Consider the following 20,688-nt stretch of genomic DNA (forward strand, 5'->3'; position numbering starts at 1 on the left):
TCATTCCAAAAGTAAGTACAGATAAGCCAGGCTGCTAAATGGCCTCTTTCTGCACTTAAAAAAAATGTTAAAAATTAGATAGCACCATATGGGACACTGTAACAAAAAGAACAAAAATAAAACTGTCAACAGAACTTCACAGAAGCTTTTCAAAATTAAATCAAAATGCTGTTATCATGGTTGATAATGCAGCCCAACCCCTGAGATTGTCATTAATTCCTAACAGTCTTTATTGCCTTGTTTTCTGCTGCAACAATTCTACAATGGGTCTGGGTGGGTTGTGCATCGGTGTGGACTGTTTCCACACTGTAAGTAATCTAATCTAATTCCATGAAGGCAAGTACACACTGGTGTTTCCCAAAAGTTAGCACTACGACTATTGATCCACTTCGTTTACATACTCTGGCTGGAGCATTTGTTCACAATGAGGCAAAAGTGAGGTCTGCAGATGCTGGAAATCAGAGGTTAGATTAGAGTGGGGCTGGAAAAGCACAGCAGGTGATGAAGGGCTTTTGCCTGAAACGTTGACTTTCCTGCTCCTCGGATGCTGCCTGACCTGCTGTGCTTTTCCAGCTCCACTCTAATCTAGGCTATTGTTTACAATGGCACAGATATGATGGGCCGAAGGTCCTGTTCCTATGTAATCTGTGCAGTTCTATATTTCAGATAACAATGTTTAGGAAGGTGATAAACAGTGGGAATGACAGGGGCAGACTGCAGCAGAACATAGATGGATTACATTTCACTCGGAAATATGAAGAAAAAATATTCGGACAGTAATTAACTGGTACAATTTTAAACAATGGCCTGAATATCTCCCTTCTGCAATCAACCATCACCAAAACTGTGCTATGGACAAAACTCCCCTTAAGAGACGTTAATGTTGGCCTACAGAAATTCGAATCGGGCCCTTTAAGAAGCGGGTGTTGGCGCCGAGCTATCGCGAGATGTCTCTGTCTGTTCGTCCGTCGCCTTGAAGCAACGCGGGAGCCATCTTGTTTCCGCGCGAGGGGGGAGGGGTGGGGCAGCGAGGGGACAAGGAGACGAGCGAAGCGGGCAGGCAGGAGCTGGGACAGGGCGGCACTCCCACGTGCTGCCGGGTGAGTGCAGGGTCTGTGTCCGGGGGCGGGCGCGCGCGGCACGGAGAAGGGGGGGTGCGAGGTGGCGGGAGGGGGCTGCGTCCCGCCGTTGCTCGGGCGCCATCTTTTCACCGCCTCGGTGTGCCGCTGCTCTCATTGGTGGACACGGGTCAGAGGTTTGATTGGTCTGAGGGTTTCGGCCGCTATTGGTTCGCGGGCCCGGGCCCGAGGCCTGGGCCTCAGGTGTGAGCCCTGAGCAGCCAGCCTGCCTGCTATCCAGGCGCTCTGAAGTGGTAGGGAAACGGGCCTCTTCACACGGCCGACAGGCAGGCGGCGGGTTGTGGAGTTAGTCAGGGCCTGCACCCCCCTCCCCCCAACAATACACACTTTGATTGACACCAAATATCCAGGGTGTGTGTGTGTGTGAGAGAGAGAGAAGGTCTTGGTTCATTGTATGCTCTTGCACTGGTTCCTGGATTATTGGATCGCAGGATGCATTAGGCCAGAGGGCTTACCAAATGACTTAGGGATACAGGGGGAAGCTCACTGCATGTCCTGCACTTGTACATTAGTCCTCCTGGTGCACCATGCCAGAGTGGGACAGTTCTCCAGTGTAACTGATGGTGTACTGTTTCTCAGCTGCTCATTGTCACCCACGGCTAGTTCAGAAGAACGTAAATGGGAAAAGGGGATGTGTCACCAGATGACTTGCCTATCCTGTTTTATCATTCAATATGATCATGGTTGATCTTGGGAATCAAATCCAAGTTTGTATTTCCTCACCATACCTCTTAAGATAGAAGTAGGGAAGTCAGGAGGTGAGTTACTTTCCTCAGTATTCCCAGTCTCTGTCTGCTCAATAGTAACCCTAAGGATATTGATGGTGGAGGATTCAGTGCGAAGAAGCTTTCAAACTGAACAGGGCATTAATTGGTATTATAATCACTATTTCCCAATGGATCATTCAGTAGAAATAAGTTACTATAGTCCCAGAGGACCTTAGGGGTGCTCTCTCATTGGAGAGAAAGACAACTAGTGGTGAGTTTAAAGTAAAGAGCACCGTGCCTTAGGCAAGGGATGAGATTGAGAAGGTGGGATTTTATCGTAACCCTGGAAATTAACTGCAATGGCTGAAAAGGGAGTTGGTTAACTCAGTTGGCTGACTGGTTGGTGACTTTGAAGTGTGATGATTTGGAGGTGCCAGTGTTGGACTGGTGTGGACAAAGTCAAAACTTACATGACACCAGATTATAGTCCAACAGGTTTATTTAAAACCACAAACTTTTGGAGCTACCTGAGGAAAGACTGGGAGCTCTGAAAGCTTGCAGTTTCAAATAAACATGTTGGACTCTGACCCAGTGTCGTGTGATTTTTGAATTTGAAGAATGATGCCAACAGCATGTTTTATTCCCTCCCTCATAAGTCAGAAATGGGAATGTTTGCTGATGATTTGCAGTGTTCAGCACCATTTACCACTCTGATACTGAAGCAGCCCTCCAGTGCAAGATCTGGCTTGGGTTGACATGTGCTATGTCTTAGTTGCCCCACACATTTGTGTGGCAATGACCATCTCCAATAAGAGACAATCTAATTCTCCTTGACATTCCTTGACATTCCATAGTGTTACCATCACTGAATCCTCTACTACCAATATCTTTAGGGTTAGCACTGAGCAGAAACACGGTTGAACTCGTCATATAAACATAGTTGATAAAACAGCAGGTCAGTGGCTAGGAATATTGAGGCGAGTAACTCTCCTGATTCCCCGAAGCCTGTCCACCATCTACAAGGCACAGGTCAGGATTGTGATATAGTATTCCCCACTTTCCCTGTTGGGTACAATTCCAACAGCATTTGAAGAAGCTTGACACCATCCAGGACAAAGCAGCCCATCTGATTGGCACCATATCCACAAGGATCTGCTCCCTTCACCACTGATGTTGCAGCGTGTACTATACATAAGATGCACTGCAGAGATTCACCAAAGATCCATAGACAGCATCTTCCAAACTCATGAGCACTTTCATCTCGAAGGACAAGGGCAGCAGATTCATAGGAACAACACCTATAGAATCCTCTCCAAGCCACTCACCATCCTGATTTGGAGAAAGCGAGGACTGCAGATGCTGGAGATCAGAGTCGAGAGTGTGGTGCTGGAAAAGAACAGCAGATTAGGCAGCATCTGAGGAGCAGGAGAATTGACGTTTCGGGCATAAGCCCTTCGTCAGAAAGAACATTTTTTTTGAGGGGGTTATGCCTGAAACGTTGATTATCCTGCTCCTTGGATGCTACCTGACCTGCTGTGCTTTTCCAGCACCACACTTTCACCATCCTGATTTGCAAATATATCACCATTCTTTCATTAATACTGGCTCAAAATCCTGGAATTCCTTCCCTAAGGACATTGTTGATCAACCTACAGCATGCAGTCTGCAGTGTTTCAAGGAAGCAGCTCGTCACTACTTTCTCTTTGGCAACTAGGGGTGGATGATAAAATGCTGGCCAGACAGTGATGTCCATCCACATTCCTCAAAAAAATTTATTAATTAACCCTGACACATTACCAAATATAATTAAGCTTTGAACCTGGTTAGTAACATAATCTATTAGTCCAGCAAACTGTCTTAAAAATATTCTACAAATGCATCTTGTCATAAGACCATAAGATTCTAGACCACTTTTGCCAATTTAGTTATTGTCACCCATATGGAGATAAAGTCCCCCACAGTTAATACAACACCAATAATTTCTCATTTAATGCCCTGTCCTACTGATGCAGGGGTCTAAAAAAAATGCCATCAGTGTTTTCTGACATTGATTTCCACCCACACCGATTCTATTTGATGATTTTCTCAAACAAGATACTTTCCACTGTGTCATCCTTTATTTTCAATGCTACCCATCCCTGCCAGTATTCTGGCTAACTCCAAAATACTGTGTATCCTGGAATGCTTACTTCCCAACATTAAACACCTTGCAACCATATCTCTGAATTGGTGATTAAATAATCTCTTCCTCTCTTTGTGCTTATAGTTCATCTATCATATTGCAGATGCTTCATGCATTTAGAGAAACAACCTCTAATTTTTTTTTTAACTTCTATTCCCTGCAATTACCTTATTCACTGATGTACAAGTTATGTTCATCTCTGTTCTCACTCCTCCTCACTTTGTCTTTATCACATCACTGCAATATTTCTTGTTTTTCAGGTTCTCCCAACACTCTGCTCCCTCTCCCCTCTACTGTTGGTATAAAACCCAATCTACAGTTCTAGTTCAGTGACTGATCAGAACACTGGTATCATCCTAGTTTAAGTAGTGCCCATCCCAACTGAATAGCTTGTCTGTCCATGAATACTGATGTTGGCACCTCATACATTGAAACCCCCTTCTTCTCACACCTCTCTTTGAGCTGCAGCTTTAATACTTTGCTCAACCTGTGCTAATGTGAATTGGCATGTTGCTCAGGTAACATTGATTTGGGCATTAACATTTTAAATTATCTTAGAACATTATTCCTGATTCTATGTATAATTCACACTTTAGAGAACTACACACTCCCTGATCACACTGTCTCTTAACACTACCACGTTCCTTTTCCCTAATGCCTGCTGGAATGGCATTATGTACCATAATTTGTCCACTCATTCATCCTTCTCATTCTCAAAGTTAAAGTTGGGCTGATCCTCTTCCCTTGGGGACTCGACAACTTAACTGTGGTAAGGTTGTTTCTCATTCTGGGAGCGTCTAGGGCGACTAAGCATAATCTCAGAATGAGGGGTTGCCCTTTTAAAGTAGAGAAGAGGAAGAATTTCTTCTTGGAGGAGAGTCAATACGTGGAAATACTTATATATTGACACGTGCCTTCAACGCAGAGGGCTATAGGGCTGAATTATTATCTGTATTCAAAACTTAGACAGATCATTAACCAATCAATCAGTTATTAATTCACACACGGCTGAAGTGATAGAATGTTGCACTGTCTGAACTTGGAAACAAAGGTGTCAGCTACCAAATGCTTTCCTTCTCAGCATCAAATTCCCATGTGAACCAAACCTGCAACTTTGTTATCAGTGTACTACATGTACTCTTTTGTGCATCCATTACTACCAATGCTGTGGACGGTGATTGGTTCGGGTACTGTCACAGGCACAGTTAATGGTTAAAAAGAACCCATTGAATTGCGAATCCTAGAAAATCATAAATCATAAACAAAATCATAAATTGCTGGAAAATTTCAGGTCTGGCAGCATGTAAAGGAAGCAGAGTGAAGATTTCAGATCCAGTGATTCTTCTTCAGTTCAAATGCTGCCAGACCTCTTGCGTTTTTCCAGCAGTTTCTGACTTTGCATTATCATCCTATGTGTTATAGAGTCATAGAGATGTACAGCATGGAAACAGATCTTTCAGTCCAACACATCCATGCCGACCAGACATCCCAACCCAACCTAGTCCCATCTGCCAGCACCTGGCCCATATCCCTCCAAACCCTTCCTATTCATATACTCATCCAAATGCCTTTTAAATGTCGCAATTGTACCAGCCTCCACTACTTCCTCTGGCAGCTCATTCTATACATGTACCACCCTCTGTGTGAAAACGTTGCCCTTGGGTCTCTTTTATATCTTTCCCCTCTCGCCCTAAACCCATGCCCCCTGGTTCTGGAGTCACCGACCCCAGGGAAAAGACTTTGTCTATTTATCCTATCCATGCCCCTCATAATTTTGTAAACCTCTATAAGCTCACCCCTCAGCCTCCGACGCTCCAGGGAAAACAGCCCTAGCCTGTACAACCTCTCCCTATAGCTCAAACCCTCCAACCCTGGCAACATCCTTGTAAATCTTTTCTGAACCCTTTCAAGTTTCACATCATCTTTCTGATAGGAAGGAGACCAGAATTGCACACAATATTCCAACAGTGGCCTAACATTGGCTTTGGTCACCACACACAATCTCTGAAGAGTCATGAGTTTAAGCTGTTCTCCAAGACTACCTACAATCTAGGTTGACACTCCTTGCTGTTTGTGGGACTTTACAATATGCAAATTGATAGCTGCATTGGCCTATAAAATAACAGCAACAATATGTAATAAGTACTTGGCATGAGCATAGTGGCTCAGTGGTTAGCACTTCAGGGTCCCAGGTTCAATTCCAATCTCAGCCACATTCTCCCTGTGTCTGCGTGGGTTTCCTCCCACAATTCAAAAATGTGCATATCAGGTGAATTAGCCATGCTAAATTGCCCACAGTGTTAGGTGCATTGGTCAGGGGGAAATGGGTTGGTGTGGACTGGTTGGGCCGAAGGGCCTGTTTCCACACTGTAGGGAATCTAATCTAAAAAAGAGAGACAGATGTGAATCAGTGGACAGCATTTTTGCTTCTTGCAAAAGTTGTGTGATCAACTCCTTCTCCAAAGATATGAGCACAAAATCAAGACAGATATGCCAGTGTGGCAATGAAGGAGTGCTGCACTATCAGAGACATTTTAAGATATCCAAAGTTCTGTGTCATAGAGTCATAGAAATGTACAGCATGGAAACAGACCCTTCTGTCCAACTCATCCATGCTGACCAGATATTCTAACCCAATCTAGTCCCATTTGTCAGCACTTTGTCTGTATCCCTCTAAACCTTTCTTATTCATATACCCATCCAGATGCCTTTTAAATGTTGCAATTGTACCAGCCTCCACCACTTCCTCTGGCAGCTCATTTCATACATGCACCACCCTCTGCATGAAAAAGGTGTCTCTTAGGTCTATTTTATATTTTTCCTCACCTCAAGGAAAAGACTTTGTCAATTTATCCTATTGATGCCCTTCATGATTTTCTAAACCTCAAAGGTCACCCCTCAGCCTCTGACGCTCCAGGGAAAATAGCCACAGCCTATTTAGCCTCTCCCTGTAGCTCAAATTCTCCAATCCTGGCAACATCCTTGTAAATCTTTTCTGAATTCCTTCAAATTTCACAACATCCTTCTGACGAGAAGGCAACCAGAATTGCATACAATATTTCCAAAAGTGGCCTAATCAATGTCCTGTACAGCTGCAACATGACCTCCCAAACTCCTTTATTCAATACTCTAACCAATAAAGGAAAGCTTACCAAACGCCTTCTTCACTATCCTACCTACCTGCGACTCTGCTTTCAAGGAGCTATGAACCTGCACTCCAAGGTCTCTTTGTTCAGCAACACTCCCTCGGACCTAACCATTAGGTGTATAAGTCCTGCTAAGATTTGCTTTCCCAAAATGAAGTACCTCGCATTTACCTAAATTACACTCCATCTGCTGCTCCTCAGCCCATTGGCCCATCTGATCAAGATCCCATTGTAATCTGAGGTAACCTCCTTTGCTGTCCACTACACCTTCAATTTTGGTGTCATCTGCAAACTTACTAACTATACCTCTTATGCTCACAACCAAATCATTTATATTAATGATGAAAAGTAGTGAACCCAGCACCGATTCTTGTGGCACTCCACTGGTCACAGGCCTCCAGTCTGAAAAGCAACCCTCCACCACCACCCTCTGTCTTCTACCTTTGAGCCAGTTCTGTATCCAAATGGCTAGTTCTCCTTGTATTCCATGAGATCTAACCTGGCTAACCAGTCTCCCATGGGGAACCTTGTCAAAAGCCGTACTGAAGTCCATATAGATCACGTCCACTGCTCTGCCCTCATCAATCTTCTTTGTTACGTCATCAAAAAACTCAATCAAGTTTGTGAGATGTGATTTTCTACGCACGAAGCCATGTTGACAATCCCGAATCAGTCCTTGCCTTTCCGAATACGTGCAAATCCTGTCCTTCAGGATTCCCTCCAACAACTTGCACACCACTGACATCAGGCTCAACGTCCACAGTTCCCTGGCTGGTCCTTACCACCTTTCTTAAATAGTAGTACCACGTTAACCAACCTCCAGTCTTCCAGCACCTCACCTGTGACTATAGATGATACAAATATCTCAGCAAGAGGCGCAGCAATCACTTCCCTAGTAGTATCTCACCATCTCGTGCGGCTTCACACAAAGGTTGCCTTGCTGATCTTTGAGGGGCCCTATTCTCTCCCTCGTTACCCTTTTATTCTTAATGAATTTGTAATAACCCTTTGGATTCTCCTTAACCCTATTTGACAAAGCTATCTCATGTCCCCTTTTTGCCCTCCTAATTTCCTTCTTAAGTACACTCCGACTGCCTTTATACTCTTCTAAGGATTCACTCGATCTAGACTGGCATATGCTTCCTGCTTTTCCTTAACCAAACCCTCAATTTCTCTAGTCACCCAGCATTCCCTACACCACCAGCCTTTCCTTTCACCCTAACAGGAATATACTGTCTCTGGACTCTTGTTATCTTGTTTCTGAAGGCTTCCTATTTTCCAGCTGTCCCTTTTACCTGCAAACATCTTCCTCCAATCAGCTTTTGAAAGTTCTTGCCTAATACCATCAAATTTGACCTTCTTCCAATTTAGAACTTCAACTTTTAGATGTGGTCTATCCTTTTCCATCACTATTTTAAAACTAATAGAATTATGTTTGCTGGTCCCAAAGTGCTCCTCCACTGACACCTCAGTCACCTGCCCTGCCTTATTTCTCAACAGTAGGTCAAGTTTTGCACCTTCTCGAGTAGATACATCCACTACTGAATCAGAAAATTTTCTTGTACACACTTAACAAATTCCTCTCCATCTAAACCCTAACACTGTGGCAGTCCCAGTCTATGTTTGGAAAGTTAAAATCCCCTATCACAACCACCCTATTATTCTTATTTGTAAGGAGATTTCAGTTATCTATTTGTTTCTCAGTTTCCCTTTGACTATTAGGGGGTCTATAATACAATCCCAATAAGGTGATCATACTTTTCTTATTTCTCACTTCCACCCAAATAACTTCACTGGATGTATCTCTGGGAATATCCTCCTTAAGTACAGCTGTAATTTTATCCCTTATCAAAAATGCCACTACCCCTCCTCTCTTGCCTCTCTTTCTGTCCTTCCTGTAGCCTTTGTATCTTGGAACATTACCTGACAGTCCTGTCCATCACTGAGCCACATTTCTGTAATTGCTATGATGTCCCAGTTTCATATTCCTAACCATGCCCTGAGTTCATCTGTCTTTCCTGTCGGGCCTCTTGCATTGAAATAAATGCAGTTAATTTATCAGTCCTACCTTGTTCTCTGCTTTGTCCCTGCCTGCTCTGACTGTTTGACTCGCTTCTTTCCCAACTGTACCAGTCTCAGATTGATCTCTTTCCTCACTATCTCTCTGGGTCCCATCCCCCACCTTATTAGTTTAAATCCTCCTGAGTAGCTCTAGCAAATCTCCCTGCCAGTATTATTAGTCCCCTTCCAATTCAGTTGCAATCCATCCTTCTTGTATAGGTCACTTCTACCCCAGAAAAGATTCGAATGATTCAAAAATGTGAATCCTTCTCCCATACACCAGCTCCTCAGCCACACATTCCATCTGCTTTATCCGCCTATTCCTACCCTCACTAGCTCGCGGCACCGGGAGTAGATCAGATATTACTACCCGCAAGGACCTCCTTTTAAAATTCCTGCCTAACTTTCTAGATTCTCCCTTCAGAATCTCATCCTTTTTCCCTCCCTATGTCCTTGGTTCCAATGTGTACAATGACCTCCTGCTGGTCCCTCTCCCCTTTGAAAATATTCTACACCCTCCCTGAGCCATCCTTGATCCTGGCACTAGGGAGGCAGCACACCATTCTGAGTTTTCGCTACTGGCCACAGAAACGTATGTCTGCGCCTCTTCCTAGGAAGTCCCCTAACACAATCGATCGCTTGGAACCCAATGTACCCCTCATTTCATTACAGCCTGTCTTAATACCAGAAACTTGGCTGTTAGTGCTGTTAGAGAGTCCATCACACCCTACATTTTCCAAACTAGCATACTTATTTGAAATGGGGATAGCCATAGGAGACTCCTGCACTATCTGCCTCCCTCTGCTACCTTTCCTGGAGTTTCCATTTGGAAATGGTTTCATGATAACATTTCAAAGGAACATGTGGAAGTTCTCTTAAATGCCCTGACCAGTGTTTATCCTCAAACAACCCCTCTCACTTAAGATGGCATTCATCACTTTGCTAGTTTGGATTTTGTTGTGTCCACTTTATTAAAGGAGCAATACACTTTGAAATTGACTGTAAACGGTTTTGGAATGTGAAAGGTGTTATGTTAATGCATTTTAAAGTGCATGTTCTTTAGTAAGTGATGTACAGAGTACAGAAGGAACTAATAAACACATATAAACATGACTTAACTCTGGAAGTGCAGTTGATGAGATTTGGAACACCAATCAAATAGGTTTCAAGTTTTATGTTTACTGATAGCTTCTGCAGTAATCTGATTCAACAAGTGATGCTTATCAATGAGATTAGCATGCCCATCATTCAAGGTTTTCTGGTTTAGAAGAAATCAATTTTTTAATATTCTCTTACATTTTATATTTGATGTAAGATGATGAAGCTCAGCTGTCAGTGTTGTAAGTATAGGGGTCAGTATTCACATGAGTAACTCTTATGTTGTCTGAATTATAATTTAGCTAATTGATATAACTGCCAGATTGTTTTTCCAATTAGATTCAGTGTGAATCATTTTTAGATCTGAACAGCTTTGAATTGTGCTGCATTAGCCAAAAAAAATGTATTTATCCCTTTGACGGTTGATCCGAATGGCCTATTTCCATGCTGCATATCTTATGATATCTATTAGGCTAGATTATTACATTTATGGCAGTAATAAATAGAGACACTTTTTTTTTGAATATGATTGCATCAGTTTCTGCACCAAACGTCACTGCATATTTGCCCCAACTGGGATTAATAAATCAAGGAGATGAACGCTTGTTATTAAAACTGAAAGAACTATGGATGCTGAAAAACAGAAATTGCTGGAAAAGCTCAGCAAGTCTGGCAGGATCTGTGCAGAGAAAGCAGAGTTAATATTTCGGTCCGATTCTGAGGAAGGGTCACCAGACCTGAACCATTAACTCTGATTTATTTTCACAGATGCTGCCAGGCCTGCTGAGATTTTTTGGCAAGTCCTGTTTTTGTTTGTGAACGTTTGTTATTAGTGACTAGCTGCTGGCATAACTAAATGTTGTTGCTTACTTTTGGCTTCAGGACATTTCAGGATATTATCCCTTCTGGCCTACCATTAACTGATTATGGTGCTGCTGTATGTATCCTTGCCTTGTCTGATCTTCATGTGTGCCTCCAGTTGCCTTGTCTAATGCCAGTGTTGCTGGGTCCAGTAATTTATCTATGCAATCCTGTCTGCCGTTGTCGTGTCAAATCCCTGCACATGTATTGTGCCTGTGGGTGCCTGTCTGACTCTGGTTTTTGTTTGGCCCTGCTGGTTCTAGTGTTTTGCCTGTAGTTGACCTGTCTGACCCTGGTAGTCGTTAACTTGATTGTTACCGGATTAAGAATCTGCCCAAGAATGGAATTCTTTATGTCGGAGACAGATAATAGGATCACTTTGGTCAACATTTTTGTAGATAAATGAGTTGTGTATTGAATGGCGTGTTTAGATATTCTTAAGAACATCTTTCTTGTTTATGTCGCCTCTGTTACTTATGGCAGCGGCGTTTAGTTTTAGCAAAATTGTTTGAGCAACATTAACTTCAAGATCTGGTCTCGTTCAATGTTTTGGAGATTTCGGTAAAGATAAATGGGGAAAGAGCCCTCATGATGACGCGATCTCTTTGCAATGATTGATGTAGCTTCTCGCCAATCGAATACTAGGCGGCGCTGGAATGGAATGTTTGCAACCCCGTTCGGACCAATCTGAGAGTGCGTGGGGCGGGATTTGCTTGATGAAGGGGAAAAGCAGTGGAAAGTTTGCAAAAAAAATCCTCTTCGCTATGAAAGAGGAGAGAAACAAAGCAAGGTTACACGGTGATGTCGGCAATGGAATCTACATGTATTGCCAAGGGGAAATGTGCAAATACACAAGGCTAATAAACAGACAATTTACTGATTGGTTTAATTGCAAAAACACTCCGACCTTTTGTTCACACGATCCTACAATTGTATCATGATACAATTCAATGCTTTCGTTGAATGTCTCCTTTGCCGATCCAGGCCTCCCCTATCTCCTCTGACCCCTATTCTGTCGGGCAACCGAACCTGAAACCGGAAGTGTCAAATGGCCAGCGGATTGGCGTGTCCACTATCCAATCAGGATATAGCACCCAGGGGAAGGGTGAGATGGTGTTCCAATGGCAGGTCACTGTACCGGGGAGGCGGGTCTTTCACGAGTAGCAGGTTGGGCTGAGTTTCAGCCTTCACTTGCCAGTGGGGGAAAAAAGGCTGCAGGTTTGTTGTAGTGAGTTTATCACTGAGACAGGGGTCAAGTGAAAGACAAAGAAAAATGGCGAATGCATTCATTTACTGGCTTCAGAGCACCAAGCTTTCTACTTTACAATGTGTCCTGTCTGCATTGCACTGCAGCTGCGTTTGGGGCTCTCTGCATTTGAGAAGCTTTTTGATTGCTGGCCTCCTTTTTTTTGGAGCCTAGGAGTGTCTTCCACTGCTCCTTTTCCTCTCCTTCCGGACCTGGAGGGGAAAGAGTACATTCGTACTATGAAGCTGGATGTTGGGGTAAGTATGAGATTTTTTTTTCCAATCAAAATGAGTGAACGACTGCACAGATACTGTCGTGGATTCGCAAGGTTCTGGGTTTCCCTCTCAAAATTTAGTCGAAACAAAATCCTGCTGGTCTGACTGTTGTTCTAACATTTTCGGCTGTGTCCTTCAGCATTCTGCTTCTTTACAAATCGCAGTCAAGTAATCGAAGGGCTTTGAGCAACCTTGAATTCCTCAAGGGCTAGTGAGTAGACAGTGGTTGTTAAAGGAAAGGCCATTCAGACGTTTGTTTTGATTTACTTCTAGAGAGGAAAGATTGTTAAGTAGATTTTTTTTTCTTAACTACAAGTAAACGATACCCAAGTTCAATATGTGGGTGTAATGAAAATGTCCTACTTTTGATTTCTTATTCCTATACTCCCATAAACATTTGAATTTTTGTTTTAAGTCCAGTATGTCAGTATTATTTTGGATTTCCAGTGTACTAGAGTTGATATAGAGAGTACGTTCAAACCAAACCTGGTCAACAGACTTTACACAATATATCAAAACTTGATGACAGTTTCGTTCAAAATTGTATGTTTGCGAACTAGACTGTTTAGAAATTCTGCGGCTATCCTCAGATGACAGTCTCTTTCTTAATTGTCTTGTTCTTTTTAATTAGAAATCAGTTTATATTGCTGTCGTACAGTTTTGTCCTTCTTATCTAGGACAATGATCGAAGTTTGCTAGTCTTTCCTCTGTTACATAGGCAACATGTTACAGGAGAGGAACAGACGAGTGCCCTGTCCTGTGCGTGGTTGACTTGAGAATTGTGTGAAGGTCACTGGAATGTTGGCTTGGAATAGCTCAGCTAGTCAATGCCTCTTAAACTAAGTATTGTAACACAGCCACAAGTGACATGGAAGGAGTAGTAACTAAAATGCTTTTACTCTTTTTTTTTCTAAAAACTCATTAGGACTCTTATCTGTGTACTGTTAGAATTGCGGTCTGTTTTGTTCTTGTTGTGAAGGGTTTGACAAAGTATGTCTGAAGTTGGCGTAGCTGGGCCTTGAACTGAAAATAAGTGACCTTGAGATGCAGTTGCTTGATAGCTGTTCAAAGGGTATGATTATACCATTGAGTGGGAATGGGTACTATGAAAGAATTTTGTTACACTTGCAAAATATTTAATAACTTTGCAGGGATTTTCTATCTTGAATATAATTATCCTCTGTATATTTTGTAATATGGATGCATGGTTTCAATTTCTGAAAATAACTGGTAATTTAAGGTGATTGATTTTATTATGGTAAATAAATTGTTGTAATATGCTGAAAACATTTTTAAAGAAATTGTGGCCATCAAGGAACAACTGCACGCTTGTTGCTGATTTCTTGTGATACGAGCTACTGCGTACACACTTAAGATGAGAGTTGACCTCGCGTAGTTTGCCTATGGCAGATTTGGTTACAAGAACAAGTAAAGAGTTGAAAATATATAAATTTGTTGGGATAATTGTACAAAACTAGCACTTGGATATGGTTTAAAATGTTCTTTGTAAGTTTTCACTCATTTTTTAAAAAATTGACAGTGCTGCAGTGATACTGTTATGAGATATGTTACCTCTTCAGGACTGCCTACTCAGAGGCCAGTAGAGGCAGGGATCACTGAATATTTTCAAGGTGGAAGTAAATAATTTTTTTGAGTAAGGGAATCAAAGGTTGGTAGGGGTAAATGGAACAGTGGAACTCAATGCAGGTGACCTGTAACCATGAGCTTTGGCAGAGCAAGTTTGAGGGGTCAAATGGCCTCTTCCTGCTCCTAACATTGTTGTTTTTTTCTGGTAAACTTCATGTGGTTTGGAATCACAGTTGGTATACATAATTCACATAGGTGTGAATTAATTCTTTAGAAGATTCTATGATGTGTAACTCACTGCCACTGTGCTGAATATATGTTGTACCATTCAGAATGGTGTCCCTCCAAAGTCCAAGATTTGCCTATTAAAATACAGAGGAAGCCACATCTATATTGGGCATTTGTTTCTTGTGGATTAAATAAGGGGATGTAAAGTAAATAGGTTGTTGAGTCCAATTAACATTTGTTTCTGATCAGCTCCATCTACAAACATTCTTAGAATATTTCTTGGTCGGTTCTATCCCCAGGAACATTTAATTGTCTCAAGTACATTACAGGAGAAAGTGAGGACTGCAGATGCTGGCAATCAGAGCTGAAAATGTGTTGCTGGAAAAGCACAGCAGGTCAGGCAGCATCCAAGGAGCAGGAGAATCGACGTTTCAGGCATGAGCCCTTCTTCAGGAATGAGGAAAGTGTGTCCAGCAGGCTAAGATAAAAGTACATTACAGTTGACCCTCAGTCCCAGACTTTCAAATCCTCTGAGTTAGTGTTTTACTGTTTTTCTTCAACTTTTCCCTGATTCTGTTCATTGCTGGAGGTTCCACTTAGTGTCTTATTATTTACATTGCAACCCACACTATTTTGACAATGTCAGAATATACCTGTACATGTAATTCTTACACTAGCAAGATAAGTTTTTTGCTAAGTGCAGTATAAAAATGTTACCATGTGCGTACCAATCGCCTATCTGGAGGCATGATGTTCTATAATATAATGATCAAAGATAACATTTCATTGTGGGAAATGCCAGGACTGTCCAAAACCCTCCCACATCATATCTCTTTGTATTACAGCCAATCTAACGTTGGTGGTATTGATTTGCCTAGGACTTTTTTTGATGGTGGGGTGTGGGGAGGCGAGGCGGAAAGGAGGATATTCACAGAATTCCTTCATCATGGTGTCTGCATTACTAACCTCCTTGCTTGAAACTGTTTATAATTGTAAGATGGGATGAGTATTACCCAGAAGGCCCTAGATCTTTGACTACTCCATAACAAGTTAGATTTTATATTGATCGAGTGGTTAATTCATTTACTGAGAGCATACTATAATTGACTAACGTTCAGATAATCTCACTGCTAATGCTTAGCTCTCATTATCAAAGTTAATGTAATAATATTCATACTTCAGGTGCATGTAGATGGTCAGAGTCAAGTTTTTGCTTTTTGACATGAACAACCTTTTAAAAGGTGACCAAGGGATAATTTCACCTCTTACTCTGCCTTATAATTTTCTGTGGTAGGAGAGCAGCGTGTTTACAAAGTTTTTACACTCATGTTGACAAATGAAAATTCACATTACCTGCTCTCTAATTGGGCTCATGCATCAAATGGTCAACAAATCATAAAAGCAAAATAGTGAGAGGAGAGAGATTCACTGGTACACTAACCTCTCCTGTCTCTAAATTTATTTGGAAGCACCAGTTGTTCAGAACCTTTTGAGCAGACCCAAATAACTGTCATTTTAGTGTAGTATTTTGGGAGCAGAAACACAAGATGCATACTGCTTTGTGATGCTTTTCTGTTTTTAATGTTTATATTTGCATTTTTCTGGTTCATATGGTTAAGCATTCTGAAATTTTGTAAACAAAATTCCAGTATCCAGTAATGCCTTGGTTGCATGCATTCTGGATTGTTGCGGTTACAATATAATTCTAGATAGTTAATAGCAAGTCCAAATTCCTGAAATGATGTGTATTCTGTGTAATTTTGACAAATTTCAGCTGTGTATTTTTAGTCAGACGTTGGGTGTCTTCCTGTGTTAGCAATTGAATTAGCCCCATTTCCTCAAATGCCAAATTGCTTTGTTACCCATTATTGGAAGTTAGTTGATGTTTTGGAGAGCAGAGAAGAGTGTTGCTGAATGCTCTTTGCACTGATATGTTGACTACTTTGCATGAACTTCCAGGGTTATGGCCGAAACCAGTGTACACTACCTCCCAGCGGTACTACAGTATTGTATACATAGAAATGTTGTATCATTAAATATTGTGAATATATATACTTAAAGTTGTTGTAGCTGACAGTAGGATGTGCTGTTGAGATTTCATTTTTAATGTATGTCATTGATGTCTCACTTGCTCTCTCACTCACTCTCTCTCGCTCTCGCTCTTTCTCTTACAAACTACCCCTTCAATACCTGCCACTCCACCCTTTGTTCATATGTAAGAGTACTTACTTTGATTGCCAGTTACACTAAGCATAAAGAGTAAGAATTACTGAATGACCAGTCACCTCTTGGAGCATACTGAAAAATGTTTGTTTGAGAACTTAAAATCAAAATGCAAATAGTTTGCAGTTATGGCTTAATATCTGACATTGTAATTTCAATCGTAGAAAAGGGATATCACATTACAAATGTTACTTTAACCCAATTGCATCCACATCATGAAATTTAGCGTCAAGTCCCACTGGTGCAAAAACTGGGCCAACTATTACAGCTAAGAGTTTCATGCTTTAGATGTGACGTTAAAAGCAGAATATTGATCCAACGATGTTGTATTAAAAGATACTGATGTGCAGTCTGATGAAGAAGAAGAGCAGCATCCAGGTTAACAGTGCTCCTCCAAATTAGTTATATATCTCATTGCTATTTGTGAATTATGTTGTGCAGCTGCATTTGTGCTTATAAGTGACTAAAGCCTCCAATTAATGCAGCATACATTAAGGAAGCCGAAATATTTGAGATAAAGAAACTATATTTAAATGCAAGGTTTCTTTGGACTGATTAGCTTTAGAGCTTGCAGCAAAATTCTTTTGAGTTTTAAGTGGTCTGATCCCTTGGTGAGCAGGCTACAAACTCACAACACTACTTATAAAATTAGTTCCAATTAAGACAACTTGGAGGAAGTATGGAAATAACTGTTGCAGTAGAGATTGAAGTACACAGAGGAACTTTATCCTTTGTCAGACGTAAGAGTGCTTTACTAGATAGAAAACTCTGCTGGCTATGCATATAAACTAGTATATATGTTCCTGACCTTGACAATAAGACGGAGTGCAAAATATTCAGTGTATGTAGTGGGAACCTGTTAATTTATAATCCCATATTGAAAGTTGCAGTCACTTTGAATGTCGCAAGATTGGAAAATTTGACTTGCTAAACAAGCTTTTTGCTGCAGCTCAAATGTCAAAGTATCTTGACAACCTACAGGTGTCAGCATATTTATACTTCTGTTTCCAATACAGCCTTTTCTCTCTTTCAGCTTTCTTGTGTTGGGCTCATTCTAGGTTGTTGCTGCCCCATTGATCAGCCTTTCGTCTGAATCAAGGTATACAATATTTCTTTTCGAAGGAAAGATTTTCTTTCTTAGTTTGCAAGTAAAGCACAAAATTTAAATGTGTTTATGGTTAAGCACCATATAACTCTTAAATGTCTTGCCCAGTCCAGAACTGCTATAAATATCCAAGTAAAGCAGCATAGTAGTAACTCCTGTCAGGCACATGAGGTCATTCAGTGCACAGTACAATTCAGAACTTTTTGGGTATTGATGCATCCTTTGTCTACATGCAGCAAGAACTGAAAAACATTTATATCACACAGGTGCCAGACAGTGATCATCTTTGACAAAATAAAACCTAGTTATCTTCCCATGTAATTCAATGGCATTACCAACATTGAATCTCCTGCATCATCTGGAAGAGCATGGCTTGATTAAATGCAGTCAACATGGCTTTGTGAGGAGCAGGTCATGCCTGACAAACCTTATCGAGTTCTTTGAGGATGTGACTAGAAACGTTGATGAGGGTCGAGCTGTGGATGTGGTGTATATGGACTTCAGCAAGGCATTTGATAAGGTTCCCCATGGTAGGCTCATTCAAAAAGTCAGGAGGAATGGGATATAGGGGAACTTAGCTGTCTGGATACAGAATTGGCTGGCCAGCAGAAGACAGCGAGTGGTAGTAGAAGGAAAGTATTCTGCCTGGAAGTCTGTGGTGAGTGGTGTTCCACAGGGCTCTGTCCTTGGGCCTCTACTATTTGTAATTTTTATTAATGACTTGGATGAGGGGATTGAAGGATGGGTCAGCAAGTTAGTAGACGACACAAAGGTTGGAGGTGTCGTTGACAGTATAGAGCGCTGTTGTAGGCTGCAGTGGGACATTGACAGGATGCAGAGATGGGCTGAGAGGTGGCAGATGGAGTTCAACTTGGATGAATGCGAGGTGATGCGTTTTGGAAGGTCGAATTTGAAAGCTGAGTACAGGATTATGGATAGGATTCTTGGCAGTGTGGAGGAACAGAGGGATCTTGGTGTGCAGGTACATAGATCCCTTAAAATGGCCACCCAAGTGGACAAGGTTGTTAAGAAAGCATATGGTGTTTTGGCTTTCATTAACAGGGGGATTGAGTTAAAGAGTCGTGAGATCTTGTTGCAGCTCTATAAAACTTTGGTTAGACCGCACTTGGAATACTGCGTCCAGTTCTGGTCGTCCTATTATAGGAAAGATATGGATGCTTTGGAGAGGGTTCAGAGGAGGTTTACCAGGATGCTGCCTGGACTGGAGGGCTTATCTTATGAGAGAGGTTGACTGAACTCGGACTTTTTTCATTGGAGAAAAGGAGGAGGAGAGGGGACCTAATTGAGCTATACAAGATAATGATAGAGGCATAGATAGGGTCGATAGCCAGAGACTACTTCCCAGGGCAGAAATGGCTAACGCGAGGGGTCATAGTTTTAAGCTGGTTGGAGGAAAGTATAGAGGGGATGTCAGAGGCGGGTTCTTTACCCAGAGAGTTTTGAGAGCATGGAATGCGTTGCCAGCAGCAGTTGTGGAAGGAAGGTCATTGGGGACATTTAAGAGACTGCTGGACATGCATATGGTCACAGAAATTTGAGGGTGCATACATGAGGATCAGTGGTCGGCACAACATCGTGGGCTAAAGGGCTTGTTCTGTGCTGTACTGTTCTATGTTCTAACAACATCCAGTTGATGATAATTAATCTGATATTTAACTCTGCCAGCCACATTTAATACTCTGGCTACAAGAGAAGTCAGAGGCTGGGAATTCTGCAGTGAGTAACTCTTTCTAACTGCCCTGATCCTGTGCACTGTAAGGCAAAAATCTGGAGCTTAATGGAAGACTCTCCACTTGCCTCGATGATTGCAGCTCCAACAACACTCAGTCGTGATATCAGCTGGAACTAAGCAGCTTGTTTGATTGACAGTCCACTCACCACTTTTAAATGTTCACTCCATCCCTCACTGCTACACAGTGTGTACCACCTACAAGAAAACAATTTGCCATTGACAGCATCTTCCAAACCCATGACCTCTATTATCAAGGAGGCCATACCCAGAATCTGCATGGGAATGCCACCTGCAAATTCCCCTGCAGATCTCTCAGCATCTGACTCAGAAGTACATTGCTGTCCATTGATCATTGATTGGACTAAAACCTGAGAAGTTTCTTTGTCCTTCTGTTTTCTTGCTATCTCATCATGCTATTTCAAGCTTTGACACCTTGCTTAGAAATTCAGTGTATTTCTCATTACTTGCAGATCTAACATTCATCATTGTTGGGACAAAACCTGCAATGCACTCCCTAACAGAACTGGCACCACGAACACACTCAATGATTCATAATGGTTCCAACACGGGAGGCCACTGAGTGGGTTGTTGAGTCCACGTGAGCTTTCTATAAAGCATTCCCCATTACTCCTCTCTAACCCTTGTATCCCAACACGTTGATTTCCTTAATTTCCTATTCATAAAGCAGCCTCATTTGAACACCAGAATCTAAGTTTTTTGTGTTGTCAAAGTCTGGTGCCTGTGGCTTCTGGCTCCTTCTGTTAAATAATTGTTCATAGTCCAGCATCTGCATTGATACAGTGAGCAGGTGGACTAAGGGGAGAACATGTGCATGTAGTAAGGAGAAGAAAGAAAAAACTGTAACTACCCTAATATTGTATAAGTACCAGCTATGTATAATGAACTTCCTAGTTTTAGTTTAACAGCAGTATCTCTACAATGGTAGGAAGATGAAGGACATGAGTGTGAAAGTCAGTTGAGGTTTGATTATGACATTGTCTTATTGAGTAGAAAGTTAATGACAAAATACTCAGTAAAATCCAGATGTTTCTGTCTCCTTCTGTTTTATTGCTATCT

General features: G+C 41.8%; 1 protein-coding gene across 6 annotated transcripts in view; it reads left to right on the forward strand.

Annotated features, from left to right (window-relative positions):
• The first annotated feature begins 979 nt into the window (after positions 1–979).
• nfyc (nuclear transcription factor Y, gamma) overlaps positions 980–20,688 on the forward strand; it is a 91,142-nt gene continuing 71,433 nt past the window's right edge. For 3 of the 6 annotated variants that reach the window (XM_072548630.1, XM_072548635.1, XM_072548636.1), the window contains exon 1: positions 980–1,100. The gene's annotated coding sequence lies outside the window, so the exon portion shown is untranslated. Of the gene's footprint in view, positions 1,101–12,384; positions 12,698–17,786; positions 17,853–20,688 lie in introns of those variants that run through there. The other 3 variants (XM_072548632.1, XM_072548634.1, XM_072548631.1) reach the window with 3 other exon arrangements.

This window comes from Chiloscyllium punctatum, chromosome 27 (assembly GCF_047496795.1).
Source record: "Chiloscyllium punctatum isolate Juve2018m chromosome 27, sChiPun1.3, whole genome shotgun sequence".
Taxonomy (NCBI): domain Eukaryota; kingdom Metazoa; phylum Chordata; class Chondrichthyes; order Orectolobiformes; family Hemiscylliidae; genus Chiloscyllium; species Chiloscyllium punctatum.